Genomic DNA, 14,908 nt, shown 5'->3' with positions numbered 1-14,908 from the left:
GCAGGGAAAGTGGGATTGCCACCCAGCGACGTCGGATACAACCGAAAAAAGTGCTACACACGCGGAGTCCCCCACTACACTGCCTCAAAGCGACCGCTCGTCACTATTGCGTGAGTAACGTTGCGGCCGCGGCGACGAGCCTTGCCCAAAGACGCAGCGTGCGTGGAGGCGCTGCCCGAATGCACCCTCCTACCTCGTAAAGCGCCTACAGCTACTATCACCGTGGGCCACTGCCGGCGGGCGGGAAGCCGACACAGCGCGGCGTTGCGAGCAGCGGCTGTGCGGTGGTAGTGTAATGGTGAGCATAGTTGCCTTCCGAGCAGTTGAGCCGCGTTCGATTCCCGGCCACCGCAACGGGCGCAAATCTATGCGTATGAGTATGTGAGCCACGTGCTGTTGAATTAACGTTTTCTTTCCGTCGTCGCTCCACGCAGGCCATCCTGTAGTATGTCCCGACTTGTCCCGACTTTGCTCGGCTGACGCGAAAGCTGACGCTTGGAATTCGCCCTTATCAAAAGGACAGGCGCTATAAACGACTGTGAGAGGTGAGGTGTAGCGAGGTACCAAAACGACAGGCAAACTGCGAAATTTTCTGCTCTCTCTTCTGAAACAAAAAATAAAAAAAACCGACGCAGTCGGTAGGACTCGAACCTACGCTCCCAGAGGGAATCTGATTTCTAGTCAGACGCCTTAACCACTCGGCCACGACTGCTCGTAGCTAAAGCTTCCCTCGAATAGTGGAAAATGCAACCGGTCTGCGCAGAATGTTGACAGGAAACGAACTCGGTGCACTGATTACGGCAGGGCTACCAGCGCTACGAGACGAGCCATTACGGAAGCGTTAAAATCTTCGCCCGAACAGGGATTCGAACCCTGGACCCTTAGGTTAAAAGCCTAATGCTCTACCGACTGAGCTATCCGGGCTCACGCTTGTTGTGCATGGAGCGACTGCAAGCAATGTGAATAACTGGAACGCGTGTGTAGGCGTACTACGGTAATTGCTGGCTTCTGGCGCAACTGGCGACTTCACCGACTTCCCACTGACGCTGGTAGCACCCCAACAGCGGACCAGTGCCTCTTCTCCCTTTATCCCGGTGCTGACAGTAATTGCATCCTGTGCCTGCTTCCCCCGATTACGTTCGGCTGAAGCTCCGGAAGGTGGGCGACAAACGAAGGTTGGAAGGCCAAAAGATGGAGGGTCGTGTGCGCAAAAACTTCCCTTCCGGTACCGGGAATCGAACCCGGGCCTCCTGGGTGAAAGCCAGGTATCCTAGCCACTAGACCACACCGGATTTGCTCGAGAAACGTGAGATTTACTCCCTCTCTTCTCGCATTTCGTGCTCAATCCGGACTCAGTGTTGTTCTCTGTTTGCGAGCATTTTTGCGCGTGCAGACTGGCATGGCGCACAGCTCGAAACTGTCTATTCATTGCTGTTTGCATCATATTTCACTCATAACAGGGGAGGAGAATGATCAAAGTTGTACCTTGCCATAATTGGAAGTAAACATTGTGACGCTGAGGCGTGGACTCCTTGTGGATAACAAACGACAATTAAGTTCGTTCGCTAGCAATAGCAACGCCGTTAATTCAGCCGTGATGTACAGCAAATTAAATGCCCCGGGTGAGGATCGAACTCACGACCTTAGGATTATGAGACTTACGCGCTACCTACTGCGCTACCGAGGCTCGTTGCAACCATCATCCCAGGAATCTTGGTAAGTCTCACATATTAGAGATAGACAGTTTGCGCTTTCTCAGGAATCTGTTGTGTCGCTACGCGTGCTTTCCCGACTTGCTAGAGTAAACTGCTGCCGCAGCTTTTTTAACGACGGAAAGCAGCACTGCCTGAGGTTACAGTACATCGCCCTTGCGGCACCTGAACACAGCGGCCTGTAGGGCCAGGCCGACGCTGGAGTTCAGTAACAGCACGCGGCCGTCCAAGTAGGGTCTCTTGCGTGCTGCATGTTTGGTTCTTCTCACAGCGAATCCTGCTATACATTCCTGAGGCTGGCGCACCTCAAGCGAGCAATCGGCGCGGCAGCACTATTGCGAGAACAGCAAAACGATGCATCGGCCGGGAATCGAAGCCGGGCCGCCCGCGTGGTAGTCGAACAACCTACCACTTTTTTAGTTGTTGTTCTCATTTTGTTAGTTGCATTTGTTGGGGGCGGACGTCCGATGACGTCCGTGCTTCCCGAGCATATTCCCGAGCAGCTGTCTGCAGGGAAAGTGGGATTGCCACCCAGCGACGTCGGATACAACCGAAAAAAGTGCTACACACGCGGAGTCCCCCACTACACTGCCTCAAAGCGACCGCTCGTCACTATTGCGTGAGTAACGTTGCGGCCGCGGCGACGAGCCTTGCCCAAAGACGCAGCGTGCGTGGAGGCGCTGCCCGAATGCACCCTCCTACCTCGTAAAGCGCCTACAGCTACTATCACCGTGGGCCACTGCCGGCGGGCGGGAAGCCGACACAGCGCGGCGTTGCGAGCAGCGGCTGTGCGGTGGTAGTGTAATGGTGAGCATAGTTGCCTTCCGAGCAGTTGAGCCGCGTTCGATTCCCGGCCACCGCAACGGGCGCAAATCTATGCGTATGAGTATGTGAGCCACGTGCTGTTGAATTAACGTTTTCTTTCCGTCGTCGCTCCACGCAGGCCATCCTGTAGTATGTCCCGACTTGTCCCGACTTTGCTCGGCTGACGCGAAAGCTGACGCTTGGAATTCGCCCTTATCAAAAGGACAGGCGCTATAAACGACTGTGAGAGGTGAGGTGTAGCGAGGTACCAAAACGACAGGCAAACTGCGAAATTTTCTGCTCTCTCTTCTGAAACAAAAAATAAAAAAAAACGACGCAGTCGGTAGGACTCGAACCTACGCTCCCAGAGGGAATCTGATTTCTAGTCAGACGCCTTAACCACTCGGCCACGACTGCTCGTAGCTAAAGCTTCCCTCGAATCGTGAAAAATGCAACCGGTCTGCGCAGAATGTTGACAGGAAACGAACTCGGTGCACTGATTACGGCAGGGCTACCAGCGCTACGAGACGAGCCATTACGGAAGCGTTAAAATCTTCGCCCGAACAGGGATTCGAACCCTGGACCCTTAGGTTAAAAGCCTAATGCTCTACCGACTGAGCTATCCGGGCTCACGCTTGTTGTGCATGGAGCGACTGCAAGCAATGTGAATAACTGGAACGCGTGTGTAGGCGTACTACGGTAATTGCTGGCTTCTGGCGCAACTGGCGACTTCACCGACTTCCCACTGACGCTGGTAGCACCCCAACAGCGGACCAGTGCCTCTTCTCCCTTTATCCCGGTGCTGACAGTAATTGCATCCTGTGCCTGCTTCCCCCGATTACGTTCGGCTGAAGCTCCGGAAGGTGGGCGACAAACGAAGGTTGGAAGGCCAAAAGATGGAGGGTCGTGTGCGCAAAAACTTCCCTTCCGGTACCGGGAATCGAACCCGGGCCTCCTGGGTGAAAGCCAGGTATCCTAGCCACTAGACCACACCGGATTTGCTCGAGAAACGTGAGATTTACTCCCTCTCTTCTCGCATTTCGTGCTCAATCCGGACTCAGTGTTGTTCTCTGTTTGCGAGCATTTTTGCGCGTGCAGACTGGCATGGCGCACAGCTCGAAACTGTCTATTCATTGCTGTTTGCATCATATTTCACTCATAACAGGGGAGGAGAATGATCAAAGTTGTACCTTGCCATAATTGGAAGTAAACATTGTGACGCTGAGGCGTGGACTCCTTGTGGATAACAAACGACAATTAAGTTCGTTCGCTAGCAATAGCAACGCCGTTAATTCAGCCGTGATGTACAGCAAATTAAATGCCCCGGGTGAGGATCGAACTCACGACCTTAGGATTATGAGACTTACGCGCTACCTACTGCGCTACCGAGGCTCGTTGCAACCATCATCCCAGGAATCTTGGTAAGTCTCACATATTAGAGATAGACAGTTTGCGCTTTCTCAGGAATCTGTTGTGTCGCTACGCGTGCTTTCCCGACTTGCTAGAGTAAACTGCTGCCGCAGCTTTTTTAACGACGGAAAGCAGCACTGCCTGAGGTTACAGTACATCGCCCTTGCGGCACCTGAACACAGCGGCCTGTAGGGCCAGGCCGACGCTGGAGTTCAGTAACAGCACGCGGCCGTCCAAGTAGGGTCTCTTGCGTGCTGCATGTTTGGTTCTTCTCACAGCGAATCCTGCTATACATTCCTGAGGCTGGCGCACCTCAAGCGAGCAATCGGCGCGGCAGCACTATTGCGAGAACAGCAAAACGATGCATCGGCCGGGAATCGAAGCCGGGCCGCCCGCGTGGTAGTCGAACAACCTACCACTTTTTTAGTTGTTGTTCTCATTTTGTTAGTTGCATTTGTTGGGGGCGGACGTCCGATGACGTCCGTGCTTCCCGAGCATATTCCCGAGCAGCTGTCTGCAGGGAAAGTGGGATTGCCACTCAGCGACGTCGGATACAACCGAAAAAAGTGCTACACACGCGGAGTCCCCCACTACACTGCCTCAAAGCGACCGCTCGTCACTATTGCGTGAGTAACGTTGCGGCCGCGGCGACGAGCCTTGCCCAAAGACGCAGCGTGCGTGGAGGCGCTGCCCGAATGCACCCTCCTACCTCGTAAAGCGCCTACAGCTACTATCACCGTGGGCCACTGCCGGCGGGCGGGAAGCCGACACAGCGCGGCGTTGCGAGCAGCGGCTGTGCGGTGGTAGTGTAATGGTGAGCATAGTTGCCTTCCGAGCAGTTGAGCCGCGTTCGATTCCCGGCCACCGCAACGGGCGCAAATCTATGCGTATGAGTATGTGAGCCACGTGCTGTTGAATTAACGTTTTCTTTCCGTCGTCGCTCCACGCAGGCCATCCTGTAGTATGTCCCGACTTGTCCCGACTTTGCTCGGCTGACGCGAAAGCTGACGCTTGGAATTCGCCCTTATCAAAAGGACAGGCGCTATAAACGACTGTGAGAGGTGAGGTGTAGCGAGGTACCAAAACGACAGGCAAACTGCGAAATTTTCTGCTCTCTCTTCTGAAACAAAAAATAAAAAACCGACGCAGTCGGTAGGACTCGAACCTACTCTCCCACAGGGAATCTGATTTCTAGTCAGACGCCTTAACCACTCGGCCACGACTGCTCGTAGCTAAAGCTTCCCTCGAATCGTGAAAAATGCAACCGGTCTGCGCAGAATGTTGACAGGAAACGAACTCGGTGCACTGATTACGGCAGGGCTACCAGCGCTACGAGACGAGCCATTACGGAAGCGTTAAAATCTTCGCCCGAACAGGGATTCGAACCCTGGACCCTTAGGTTAAAAGCCTAATGCTCTACCGACTGAGCTATCCGGGCTCACGCTTGTTGTGCATGGAGCGACTGCAAGCAATGTGAATAACTGGAACGCGTGTGTAGGCGTACTACGGTAATTGCTGGCTTCTGGCGCAACTGGCGACTTCACCGACTTCCCACTGACGCTGGTAGCACCCCAACAGCGGACCAGTGCCTCTTCTCCCTTTATCCCGGTGCTGACAGTAATTGCATCCTGTGCCTGCTTCCCCCGATTACGTTCGGCTGAAGCTCCGGAAGGTGGGCGACAAACGAAGGTTGGAAGGCCAAAAGATGGAGGGTCGTGTGCGCAAAAACTTCCCTTCCGGTACCGGGAATCGAACCCGGGCCTCCTGGGTGAAAGCCAGGTATCCTAGCCACTAGACCACACCGGATTTGCTCGAGAAACGTGAGATTTACTCCCTCTCTTCTCGCATTTCGTGCTCAATCCGGACTCAGTGTTGTTCTCTGTATGCGAGCATTTTTGCACGTGCAGACTGGCATGGCGCACAGCTCGAAACTGTCTATTCATTGCTGTTTGCATCATATTTCACTCATAACAGGGGAGGAGAATGATCAAAGTTGTACCTTGCCATAATTGGAAGTAAACATTGTGACGCTGAGGCGTGGACTCCTTGTGGATAACAAACGACAATTAAGTTCGTTCGCTAGCAATAGCAACGCCGTTAATTCAGCCGTGATGTACAGCAAATTAAATGCCCCGGGTGAGGATCGAACTCACGACCTTAGGATTATGAGACTTACGCGCTACCTACTGCGCTACCGACGCTCGTTGCAACCATCATCCCAGGAATCTTGGTAAGTCTCACATATTAGAGATAGACAGTTTGCGCTTTCTCAGGAATCTGTTGTGTCGCTACGCGTGCTTTCCCGACTTGCTAGAGTAAACTGCTGCCGCAGCTTTTTTAACGACGGAAAGCAGCACTGCCTGAGGTTACAGTACATCGCCCTTGCGGCACCTGAACACAGCGGCCTGTAGGGCCAGGCCGACGCTGGAGTTCAGTACCAGCACGCGGCCGTCCAAGTAGGGTCTCTTGCGTGCTGCATGTTTGGTTCTTCTCACAGCGAATCCTGCTATACATTCCTGAGGCTGGCGCACCTCAAGCGAGCAATCGGCGCGGCAGCACTATTGCGAGAACAGCAAAACGATGCATCGGCCGGGAATCGAAGCCGGGCCGCCCGCGTGGTAGTCGAACAACCTACCACTTTTTTAGTTGTTGTTCTCATTTTGTTAGTTGCATTTGTTGGGGGCGGACGTCCGATGACGTCCGTGCTTCCAGAGCATATTCCCGAGCAGCTGTCTGCAGGGAAAGTGGGATTGCCACCCAGCGACGTCGGATACAACCGAAAAAAGTGCTACACACGCGGAGTCCCCCACTACACTGCCTCAAAGCGACCGCTCGTCACTATTGCGTGAGTAACGTTGCGGCCGCGGCGACGAGCCTTGCCCAAAGACGCAGCGTGCGTGGAGGCGCTGCCCGAATGCACCCTCCTACCTCGTAAAGCGCCTACAGCTACTATCACCGTGGGCCACTGCCGGCGGGCGGGAAGCCGACACAGCGCGGCGTTGCGAGCAGCGGCTGTGCGGTGGTAGTGTAATGGTGAGCATAGTTGCCTTCCGAGCAGTTGAGCCGCGTTCGATTCCCGGCCACCGCAACGGGCGCAAATCTATGCGTATGAGTATGTGAGCCACGTGCTGTTGAATTAACGTTTTCTTTCCGTCGTCGCTCCACGCAGGCCATCCTGTAGTATGTCCCGACTTGTCCCGACTTTGCTCGGCTGACGCGAAAGCTGACGCTTGGAATTCGCCCTTATCAAAAGGACAGGCGCTATAAACGACTGTGAGAGGTGAGGTGTAGCGAGGTACCAAAACGACAGGCAAACTGCGAAATTTTCTGCTCTCTCTTCTGAAACAAAAAATAAAAAAAACCGACGCAGTCGGTAGGACTCGAACCTACGCTCCCAGAGGGAATCTGATTTCTAGTCAGACGCCTTAACCACTCGGCCACGACTGCTCGTAGCTAAAGCTTCCCTCGAATCGTGAAAAATGCAACCGGTCTGCGCAGAATGTTGACAGGAAACGAACTCGGTGCACTGATTACGGCAGGGCTACCAGCGCTACGAGACGAGCCATTACGGAAGCGTTAAAATCTTCGCCCGAACAGGGATTCGAACCCTGGACTCTTAGGTTAAAAGCCTAATGCTCTACCGACTGAGCTATCCGGGCTCACGCTTGTTGTGCATGGAGCGACTGCAAGCAATGTGAATAACTGGAACGCGTGTGTAGGCGTACTACGGTAATTGCTGGCTTCTGGCGCAACTGGCGACTTCACCGACTTCCCACTGACGCTGGTAGCACCCCAACAGCGGACCAGTGCCTCTTCTCCCTTTATCCCGGTGCTGACAGTAATTGCATCCTGTGCCTGCTTCCCCCGATTACGTTCGGCTGAAGCTCCGGAAGGTGGGCGACAAACGAAGGTTGGAAGGCCAAAAGATGGAGGGTCGTGTGCGCAAAAACTTCCCTTCCGCTACCGGGAATCGAACCCGGGCCTCCTGGGTGAAAGCCAGGTATCCTAGCCACTAGACCACACCGGATTTGCTCGAGAAACGTGAGATTTACTCCCTCTCTTCTCGCATTTCGTGCTCAATCCGGACTCAGTGTTGTTCTCTGTTTGCGAGCATTTTTGCGCGTGCAGAGTGGCATGGCGCACAGCTCGAAACTGTCTATTCATTGCTGTTTGCATCATATTTCACTCATAACAGGGGAGGAGAATGATCAAAGTTGTACCTTGCCATAATTGGAAGTAAACATTGTGACGCTGAGGCGTGGACTCCTTGTGGATAACAAACGACAATTAAGTTCGTTCGCTAGCAATAGCAACGCCGTTAATTCAGCCGTGATGTACAGCAAATTAAATGCCCCGGGTGAGGATCGAACTCACGACCTTAGGATTATGAGACTTACGCGCTACCTACTGCGCTACCGAGGCTCGTTGCAACCATCATCCCAGGAATCTTGGTAAGTCTCACATATTAGAGATAGACAGTTTGCGCTTTCTCAGGAATCTGTTGTGTCGCTACGCGTGCTTTCCCGACTTGCTAGAGTAAACTGCTGCCGCAGCTTTTTTAACGACGGAAAGCAGCACTGCCTGAGGTTACAGTACATCGCCCTTGCGGCACCTGAACACAGCGGCCTGTAGGGCCAGGCCGACGCTGGAGTTCAGTAACAGCACGCGGCCGTCCAAGTAGGGTCTCTTGCGTGCTGCATGTTTGGTTCTTCTCACAGCGAATCCTGCTATACATTCCTGAGGCTGGCGCACCTCAAGCGAGCAATCGGCGCGGCAGCACTATTGCGAGAACAGCAAAACGATGCATCGGCCGGGAATCGAAGCCGGGCCGCCCGCGTGGTAGTCGAACAACCTACCACTTTTTTAGTTGTTGTTCTCATTTTGTTAGTTGCATTTGTTGGGGGCGGACGTCCGATGACGTCCGTGCTTCCCGAGCATATTCCCGAGCAGCTGTCTGCAGGGAAAGTGGGATTGCCACCCAGCGACGTCGGATACAACCGAAAAAAGTGCTACACACGCGGAGTCCCCCACTACACTGCCTCAAAGCGACCGCTCGTCACTATTGCGTGAGTAACGTTGCGGCCGCGGCGACGAGCCTTGCCCAAAGACGCAGCGTGCGTGGAGGCGCTGCCCGAATGCACCCTCCTACCTCGTAAAGCGCCTACAGCTACTATCACCGTGGGCCACTGCCGGCGGGCGGGAAGCCGACACAGCGCGGCGTTGCGAGCAGCGGCTGTGCGGTGGTAGTGTAATGGTGAGCATAGTTGCCTTCCGAGCAGTTGAGCCGCGTTCGATTCCCGGCCACCGCAACGGGCGCAAATCTATGCGTATGAGTATGTGAGCCACGTGCTGTTGAATTAACGTTTTCTTTCCGTCGTCGCTCCACGCAGGCCATCCTGTAGTATGTCCCGACTTTGCTCGGCTGACGCGAAAGCTGACGCTTGGAATTCGCCCTTATCAAAAGGACAGGCGCTATAAACGACTGTGAGAGGTGAGGTGTAGCGAGGTACCAAAACGACAGGCAAACTGCGAAATTTTCTGCTCTCTCTTCTGAAACAAAAAATAAAAAAAACCGACGCAGTCGGTAGGACTCGAACATACGCTCCCAGAGGGAATCTGATTTCTAGTCAGACGCCTTAACCACTCGGCCACGACTGCTCGTAGCTAAAGCTTCCCTCGAATCGTGAAAAATGCAACCGGTCTGCGCAGAATGTTGACAGGAAACGAACTCGGTGCACTGATTACGGCAGGGCTACCAGCGCTACGAGACGAGCCATTACGGAAGCGTTAAAATCTTCGCCCGAACAGGGATTCGAACCCTGGACCCTTAGGTTAAAAGCCTAATGCTCTACCGACTGAGCTATCCGGGCTCACGCTTGTTGTGCATGGAGCGACTGCAAGCAATGTGAATAACTGGAACGCGTGTGTAGGCGTACTACGGTAATTGCTGGCTTCTGGCGCAACTGGCGACTTCACCGACTTCCCACTGACGCTGGTAGCACCCCAACAGCGGACCAGTGCCTCTTCTCCCTTTATCCCGGTGCTGACAGTAATTGCATCCTGTGCCTGCTTCCCCCGATTACGTTCGGCTGAAGCTCCGGAAGGTGGGCGACAAACGAAGGTTGGAAGGCCAAAAGATGGAGGGTCGTGTGCGCAAAAACTTCCCTTCCGGTACCGGGAATCGAACCCGGGCCTCCTGGGTGAAAGCCAGGTATCCTAGCCACTAGACCACACCGGATTTGCTCGAGAAACGTGAGATTTACTCCCTCTCTTCTCGCATTTCGTGCTCAATCCGGACTCAGTGTTGTTCTCTGTTTGCGAGCATTTTTGCGCGTGCAGACTGGCATGGCGCACAGCTCGAAACTGTCTATTCATTGCTGTTTGCATCATATTTCACTCATAACAGGGGAGGAGAATGATCAAAGTTGTACCTTGCCATAATTGGAAGTAAACATTGTGACGCTGAGGCGTGGACTCCTTGTGGATAACAAACGACAATTAAGTTCGTTCGCTAGCAATAGCAACGCCGTTAATTCAGCCGTGATGTACAGCAAATTAAATGCCCCGGGTGAGGATCGAACTCACGACCTTAGGATTATGAGACTTACGCGCTACCTACTGCGCTACCGAGGCTCGTTGCAACCATCATCCCAGGAATCTTGGTAAGTCTCACATATTAGAGATAGACAGTTTGCGCTTTCTCAGGAATCTGTTGTGTCGCTACGCGTGCTTTCCCGACTTGCTAGAGTAAACTGCTGCCGCAGCTTTTTTAACGACGGAAAGCAGCACTGCCTGAGGTTACAGTACATCGCCCTTGCGGCACCTGAACACAGCGGCCTGTAGGGCCAGGCCGACGCTGGAGTTCAGTAACAGCACGCGGCCGTCCAAGTAGGGTCTCTTGCGTGCTGCATGTTTGGTTCTTCTCACAGCGAATCCTGCTATACATTCCTGAGGCTGGCGCACCTCAAGCGAGCAATCGGCGCGGCAGCACTATTGCGAGAACAGCAAAACGATGCATCGGCCGGGAATCGAAGCCGGGCCGCCCGCGTGGTAGTCGAACAACCTACCACTTTTTTAGTTGTTGTTCTCATTTTGTTAGTTGCATTTGTTGGGGGCGGACGTCCGATGACGTCCGTGCTTCCCGAGCATATTCCCGAGCAGCTGTCTGCAGGGAAAGTGGGATTGCCACCCAGCGACGTCGGATACAACCGAAAAAAGTGCTACACACGCGGAGTCCCCCACTACACTGCCTCAAAGCGACCGCTCGTCACTATTGCGTGAGTAACGTTGCGGCCGCGGCGACGAGCCTTGCCCAAAGACGCAGCGTGCGTGGAGGCGCTGCCCGAATGCACCCTCCTACCTCGTAAAGCGCCTACAGCTACTATCACCGTGGGCCACTGCCGGCGGGCGGGAAGCCGACACAGCGCGGCGTTGCGAGCAGCGGCTGTGCGGTGGTAGTGTAATGGTGAGCATAGTTGCCTTCCGAGCAGTTGAGCCGCGTTCGATTCCCGGCCACCGCAACGGGCGCAAATCTATGCGTATGAGTATGTGAGCCACGTGCTGTTGAATTAACGTTTTCTTTCCGTCGTCGCTCCACGCAGGCCATCCTGTAGTATGTCCCGACTTTGCTCGGCTGACGCGAAAGCTGACGCTTGGAATTCGCCCTTATCAAAAGGACAGGCGCTATAAACGACTGTGAGAGGTGAGGTGTAGCGAGGTACCAAAACGACAGGCAAACTGCGAAATTTTCTGCTCTCTCTTCTGAAACAAAAAATAAAAAAAACCGACGCAGTCGGTAGGACTCGAACATACGCTCCCAGAGGGAATCTGATTTCTAGTCAGACGCCTTAACCACTCGGCCACGACTGCTCGTAGCTAAAGCTTCCCTCGAATCGTGAAAAATGCAACCGGTCTGCGCAGAATGTTGACAGGAAACGAACTCGGTGCACTGATTACGGCAGGGCTACCAGCGCTACGAGACGAGCCATTACGGAAGCGTTAAAATCTTCGCCCGAACAGGGATTCGAACCCTGGACCCTTAGGTTAAAAGCCTAATGCTCTACCGACTGAGCTATCCGGGCTCACGCTTGTTGTGCATGGAGCGACTGCAAGCAATGTGAATAACTGGAACGCGTGTGTAGGCGTACTACGGTAATTGCTGGCTTCTGGCGCAACTGGCGACTTCACCGACTTCCCACTGACGCTGGTAGCACCCCAACAGCGGACCAGTGCCTCTTCTCCCTTTATCCCGGTGCTGACAGTAATTGCATCCTGTGCCTGCTTCCCCCGATTACGTTCGGCTGAAGCTCCGGAAGGTGGGCGACAAACGAAGGTTGGAAGGCCAAAAGATGGAGGGTCGTGTGCGCAAAAACTTCCCTTCCGGTACCGGGAATCGAACCCGGGCCTCCTGGGTGAAAGCCAGGTATCCTAGCCACTAGACCACACCGGATTTGCTCGAGAAACGTGAGATTTACTCCCTCTCTTCTCGCATTTCGTGCTCAATCCGGACTCAGTGTTGTTCTCTGTTTGCGAGCATTTTTGCGCGTGCAGACTGGCATGGCGCACAGCTCGAAACTGTCTATTCATTGCTGTTTGCATCATATTTCACTCATAACAGGGGAGGAGAATGATCAAAGTTGTACCTTGCCATAATTGGAAGTAAACATTGTGACGCTGAGGCGTGGACTCCTTGTGGATAACAAACGACAATTAAGTTCGTTCGCTAGCAATAGCAACGCCGTTAATTCAGCCGTGATGTACAGCAAATTAAATGCCCCGGGTGAGGATCGAACTCACGACCTTAGGATTATGAGACTTACGCGCTACCTACTGCGCTACCGAGGCTCGTTGCAACCATCATCCCAGGAATCTTGGTAAGTCTCACATATTAGAGATAGACAGTTTGCGCTTTCTCAGGAATCTGTTGTGTCGCTACGCGTGCTTTCCCGACTTGCTAGAGTAAACTGCTGCCGCAGCTTTTTTAACGACGGAAAGCAGCACTGCCTGAGGTTACAGTACATCGCCCTTGCGGCACCTGAACACAGCGGCCTGTAGGGCCAGGCCGACGCTGGAGTTCAGTAACAGCACGCGGCCGTCCAAGTAGGGTCTCTTGCGTGCTGCATGTTTGGTTCTTCTCACAGCGAATCCTGCTATACATTCCTGAGGCTGGCGCACCTCAAGCGAGCAATCGGCGCGGCAGCACTATTGCGAGAACAGCAAAACGATGCATCGGCCGGGAATCGAAGCCGGGCCGCCCGCGTGGTAGTCGAACAACCTACCACTTTTTTAGTTGTTGTTCTCATTTTGTTAGTTGCATTTGTTGGGGGCGGACGTCCGATGACGTCCGTGCTTCCCGAGCATATTCCCGAGCAGCTGTCTGCAGGGAAAGTGGGATTGCCACCCAGCGACGTCGGATACAACCGAAAAAAGTGCTACACACGCGGAGTCCCCCACTACACTGCCTCAAAGCGACCGCTCGTCACTATTGCGTGAGTAACGTTGCGGCCGCGGCGACGAGCCTTGCCCAAAGACGCAGCGTGCGTGGAGGCGCTGCCCGAATGCACCCTCCTACCTCGTAAAGCGCCTACAGCTACTATCACCGTGGGCCACTGCCGGCGGGCGGGAAGCCGACACAGCGCGGCGTTGCGAGCAGCGGCTGTGCGGTGGTAGTGTAATGGTGAGCATAGTTGCCTTCCGAGCAGTTGAGCCGCGTTCGATTCCCGGCCACCGCAACGGGCGCAAATCTATGCGTATGAGTATGTGAGCCACGTGCTGTTGAATTAACGTTTTCTTTCCGTCGTCGCTCCACGCAGGCCATCCTGTAGTATGTCCCGACTTGTCCCGACTTTGCTCGGCTGACGCGAAAGCTGACGCTTGGAATTCGCCCTTATCAAAAGGACAGGCGCTATAAACGACTGTGAGAGGTGAGGTGTAGCGAGGTACCAAAACGACAGGCAAACTGCGAAATTTTCTGCTCTCTCTTCTGAAACAAAAAATAAAAAAAACCGACGCAGTCGGTAGGACTCGAACATACGCTCCCAGAGGGAATCTGATTTCTAGTCAGACGCCTTAACCACTCGGCCACGACTGCTCGTAGCTAAAGCTTCCCTCGAATCGTGAAAAATGCAACCGGTCTGCGCAGAATGTTGACAGGAAACGAACTCGGTGCACTGATTACGGCAGGGCTACCAGCGCTACGAGACGAGCCATTACGGAAGCGTTAAAATCTTCGCCCGAACAGGGATTCGAACCCTGGACCCTTAGGTTAAAAGCCTAATGCTCTACCGACTGAGCTATCCGGGCTCACGCTTGTTGTGCATGGAGCGACTGCAAGCAATGTGAATAACTGGAACGCGTGTGTAGGCGTACTACGGTAATTGCTGGCTTCTGGCGCAACTGGCGACTTCACCGACTTCCCACTGACGCTGGTAGCACCCCAACAGCGGACCAGTGCCTCTTCTCCCTTTATCCCGGTGCTGACAGTAATTGCATCCTGTGCCTGCTTCCCCCGATTACGTTCGGCTGGAGCTCCGGAAGGTGGGCGACAAACGAAGGTTGGAAGGCCAAAAGATGGAGGGTCGTGTGCGCAAAAACTTCCCTTCCGGTACCGGGAATCGAACCCGGGCCTCCTGGGTGAAAGCCAGGTATCCTAGCCACTAGACCACACCGGATTTGCTCGAGAAACGTGAGATTTACTCCCTCTCTTCTCGCATTTCGTGCTCAATCCGGACTCAGTGTTGTTCTCTGTTTGCGAGCATTTTTGCGCGTGCAGACTGGCATGGCGCACAGCTCGAAACTGTCTATTCATTGCTGTTTGCATCATATTTCACTCATAACAGGGGAGGAGAATGATCAAAGTTGTACCTTGCCATAATTGGAAGTAAACATTGTGACGCTGAGGCGTGGACTCCTTGTGGATAACAAACGACAATTAAGTTCGTTCGCTAGCAATAGCAACGCCGTTAATTCAGCCGTGATGTACA

General features: G+C 53.9%; 34 non-coding genes across 34 annotated transcripts; 7 read left to right on the top strand and 27 right to left on the bottom strand.

The window, feature by feature from the left end:
- Window positions 1-281: 281 nt before the first annotated feature.
- Trnag-ucc (transfer RNA glycine (anticodon UCC)) lies at window positions 282-353 on the top strand. The gene has a single exon. It is a non-coding gene; the product is annotated as a tRNA-Gly (tRNA).
- Window positions 354-630: 277 nt separating this feature from the next.
- On the bottom strand, window positions 631-712 carry Trnas-aga (transfer RNA serine (anticodon AGA)). Its single transcript has one exon. It is a non-coding gene; the product is annotated as a tRNA-Ser (tRNA).
- A 139-nt stretch (window positions 713-851) lies between these two features.
- Window positions 852-924, bottom strand: Trnak-uuu (transfer RNA lysine (anticodon UUU)). Its single transcript has one exon. It is a non-coding gene; the product is annotated as a tRNA-Lys (tRNA).
- Window positions 925-1,220: 296 nt separating this feature from the next.
- Trnae-uuc (transfer RNA glutamic acid (anticodon UUC)) lies at window positions 1,221-1,292 on the bottom strand. Its single transcript has one exon. It is a non-coding gene; the product is annotated as a tRNA-Glu (tRNA).
- Window positions 1,293-1,614: 322 nt separating this feature from the next.
- Trnam-cau (transfer RNA methionine (anticodon CAU)) lies at window positions 1,615-1,687 on the bottom strand. The gene has a single exon. It is a non-coding gene; the product is annotated as a tRNA-Met (tRNA).
- Window positions 1,688-2,502: 815 nt separating this feature from the next.
- Window positions 2,503-2,574, top strand: Trnag-ucc (transfer RNA glycine (anticodon UCC)). Its single transcript has one exon. It is a non-coding gene; the product is annotated as a tRNA-Gly (tRNA).
- Window positions 2,575-2,851: 277 nt separating this feature from the next.
- On the bottom strand, window positions 2,852-2,933 carry Trnas-aga (transfer RNA serine (anticodon AGA)). Its single transcript has one exon. It is a non-coding gene; the product is annotated as a tRNA-Ser (tRNA).
- A 139-nt stretch (window positions 2,934-3,072) lies between these two features.
- Trnak-uuu (transfer RNA lysine (anticodon UUU)) lies at window positions 3,073-3,145 on the bottom strand. Its single transcript has one exon. It is a non-coding gene; the product is annotated as a tRNA-Lys (tRNA).
- Window positions 3,146-3,441: 296 nt separating this feature from the next.
- On the bottom strand, window positions 3,442-3,513 carry Trnae-uuc (transfer RNA glutamic acid (anticodon UUC)). The gene has a single exon. It is a non-coding gene; the product is annotated as a tRNA-Glu (tRNA).
- A 322-nt stretch (window positions 3,514-3,835) lies between these two features.
- On the bottom strand, window positions 3,836-3,908 carry Trnam-cau (transfer RNA methionine (anticodon CAU)). The gene has a single exon. It is a non-coding gene; the product is annotated as a tRNA-Met (tRNA).
- Window positions 3,909-4,723: 815 nt separating this feature from the next.
- On the top strand, window positions 4,724-4,795 carry Trnag-ucc (transfer RNA glycine (anticodon UCC)). Its single transcript has one exon. It is a non-coding gene; the product is annotated as a tRNA-Gly (tRNA).
- Window positions 4,796-5,070: 275 nt separating this feature from the next.
- Window positions 5,071-5,152, bottom strand: Trnas-aga (transfer RNA serine (anticodon AGA)). The gene has a single exon. It is a non-coding gene; the product is annotated as a tRNA-Ser (tRNA).
- A 139-nt stretch (window positions 5,153-5,291) lies between these two features.
- On the bottom strand, window positions 5,292-5,364 carry Trnak-uuu (transfer RNA lysine (anticodon UUU)). The gene has a single exon. It is a non-coding gene; the product is annotated as a tRNA-Lys (tRNA).
- Window positions 5,365-5,660: 296 nt separating this feature from the next.
- Trnae-uuc (transfer RNA glutamic acid (anticodon UUC)) lies at window positions 5,661-5,732 on the bottom strand. The gene has a single exon. It is a non-coding gene; the product is annotated as a tRNA-Glu (tRNA).
- Window positions 5,733-6,054: 322 nt separating this feature from the next.
- On the bottom strand, window positions 6,055-6,127 carry Trnam-cau (transfer RNA methionine (anticodon CAU)). Its single transcript has one exon. It is a non-coding gene; the product is annotated as a tRNA-Met (tRNA).
- An 815-nt stretch (window positions 6,128-6,942) lies between these two features.
- Trnag-ucc (transfer RNA glycine (anticodon UCC)) lies at window positions 6,943-7,014 on the top strand. The gene has a single exon. It is a non-coding gene; the product is annotated as a tRNA-Gly (tRNA).
- Window positions 7,015-7,291: 277 nt separating this feature from the next.
- On the bottom strand, window positions 7,292-7,373 carry Trnas-aga (transfer RNA serine (anticodon AGA)). Its single transcript has one exon. It is a non-coding gene; the product is annotated as a tRNA-Ser (tRNA).
- Window positions 7,374-7,512: 139 nt separating this feature from the next.
- On the bottom strand, window positions 7,513-7,585 carry Trnak-uuu (transfer RNA lysine (anticodon UUU)). Its single transcript has one exon. It is a non-coding gene; the product is annotated as a tRNA-Lys (tRNA).
- A 296-nt stretch (window positions 7,586-7,881) lies between these two features.
- Window positions 7,882-7,953, bottom strand: Trnae-uuc (transfer RNA glutamic acid (anticodon UUC)). The gene has a single exon. It is a non-coding gene; the product is annotated as a tRNA-Glu (tRNA).
- A 322-nt stretch (window positions 7,954-8,275) lies between these two features.
- Window positions 8,276-8,348, bottom strand: Trnam-cau (transfer RNA methionine (anticodon CAU)). Its single transcript has one exon. It is a non-coding gene; the product is annotated as a tRNA-Met (tRNA).
- An 815-nt stretch (window positions 8,349-9,163) lies between these two features.
- Trnag-ucc (transfer RNA glycine (anticodon UCC)) lies at window positions 9,164-9,235 on the top strand. Its single transcript has one exon. It is a non-coding gene; the product is annotated as a tRNA-Gly (tRNA).
- Window positions 9,236-9,502: 267 nt separating this feature from the next.
- Trnas-aga (transfer RNA serine (anticodon AGA)) lies at window positions 9,503-9,584 on the bottom strand. Its single transcript has one exon. It is a non-coding gene; the product is annotated as a tRNA-Ser (tRNA).
- Window positions 9,585-9,723: 139 nt separating this feature from the next.
- Window positions 9,724-9,796, bottom strand: Trnak-uuu (transfer RNA lysine (anticodon UUU)). Its single transcript has one exon. It is a non-coding gene; the product is annotated as a tRNA-Lys (tRNA).
- Window positions 9,797-10,092: 296 nt separating this feature from the next.
- Trnae-uuc (transfer RNA glutamic acid (anticodon UUC)) lies at window positions 10,093-10,164 on the bottom strand. Its single transcript has one exon. It is a non-coding gene; the product is annotated as a tRNA-Glu (tRNA).
- Window positions 10,165-10,486: 322 nt separating this feature from the next.
- Window positions 10,487-10,559, bottom strand: Trnam-cau (transfer RNA methionine (anticodon CAU)). The gene has a single exon. It is a non-coding gene; the product is annotated as a tRNA-Met (tRNA).
- An 815-nt stretch (window positions 10,560-11,374) lies between these two features.
- On the top strand, window positions 11,375-11,446 carry Trnag-ucc (transfer RNA glycine (anticodon UCC)). Its single transcript has one exon. It is a non-coding gene; the product is annotated as a tRNA-Gly (tRNA).
- Window positions 11,447-11,713: 267 nt separating this feature from the next.
- Trnas-aga (transfer RNA serine (anticodon AGA)) lies at window positions 11,714-11,795 on the bottom strand. Its single transcript has one exon. It is a non-coding gene; the product is annotated as a tRNA-Ser (tRNA).
- Window positions 11,796-11,934: 139 nt separating this feature from the next.
- On the bottom strand, window positions 11,935-12,007 carry Trnak-uuu (transfer RNA lysine (anticodon UUU)). Its single transcript has one exon. It is a non-coding gene; the product is annotated as a tRNA-Lys (tRNA).
- A 296-nt stretch (window positions 12,008-12,303) lies between these two features.
- On the bottom strand, window positions 12,304-12,375 carry Trnae-uuc (transfer RNA glutamic acid (anticodon UUC)). The gene has a single exon. It is a non-coding gene; the product is annotated as a tRNA-Glu (tRNA).
- A 322-nt stretch (window positions 12,376-12,697) lies between these two features.
- Window positions 12,698-12,770, bottom strand: Trnam-cau (transfer RNA methionine (anticodon CAU)). The gene has a single exon. It is a non-coding gene; the product is annotated as a tRNA-Met (tRNA).
- Window positions 12,771-13,585: 815 nt separating this feature from the next.
- Window positions 13,586-13,657, top strand: Trnag-ucc (transfer RNA glycine (anticodon UCC)). The gene has a single exon. It is a non-coding gene; the product is annotated as a tRNA-Gly (tRNA).
- Window positions 13,658-13,934: 277 nt separating this feature from the next.
- On the bottom strand, window positions 13,935-14,016 carry Trnas-aga (transfer RNA serine (anticodon AGA)). Its single transcript has one exon. It is a non-coding gene; the product is annotated as a tRNA-Ser (tRNA).
- Window positions 14,017-14,155: 139 nt separating this feature from the next.
- On the bottom strand, window positions 14,156-14,228 carry Trnak-uuu (transfer RNA lysine (anticodon UUU)). Its single transcript has one exon. It is a non-coding gene; the product is annotated as a tRNA-Lys (tRNA).
- A 296-nt stretch (window positions 14,229-14,524) lies between these two features.
- On the bottom strand, window positions 14,525-14,596 carry Trnae-uuc (transfer RNA glutamic acid (anticodon UUC)). Its single transcript has one exon. It is a non-coding gene; the product is annotated as a tRNA-Glu (tRNA).
- Between the last annotated feature and the right edge of the window lie 312 nt (window positions 14,597-14,908).

This window comes from Schistocerca cancellata, unplaced genomic scaffold (assembly GCF_023864275.1).
Source record: "Schistocerca cancellata isolate TAMUIC-IGC-003103 unplaced genomic scaffold, iqSchCanc2.1 HiC_scaffold_596, whole genome shotgun sequence".
Taxonomy (NCBI): domain Eukaryota; kingdom Metazoa; phylum Arthropoda; class Insecta; order Orthoptera; family Acrididae; genus Schistocerca; species Schistocerca cancellata.
The sequence above is the reverse complement of the archived record's forward strand: the minus strand, read 5'-3'. Positions and strand labels throughout refer to the sequence as shown.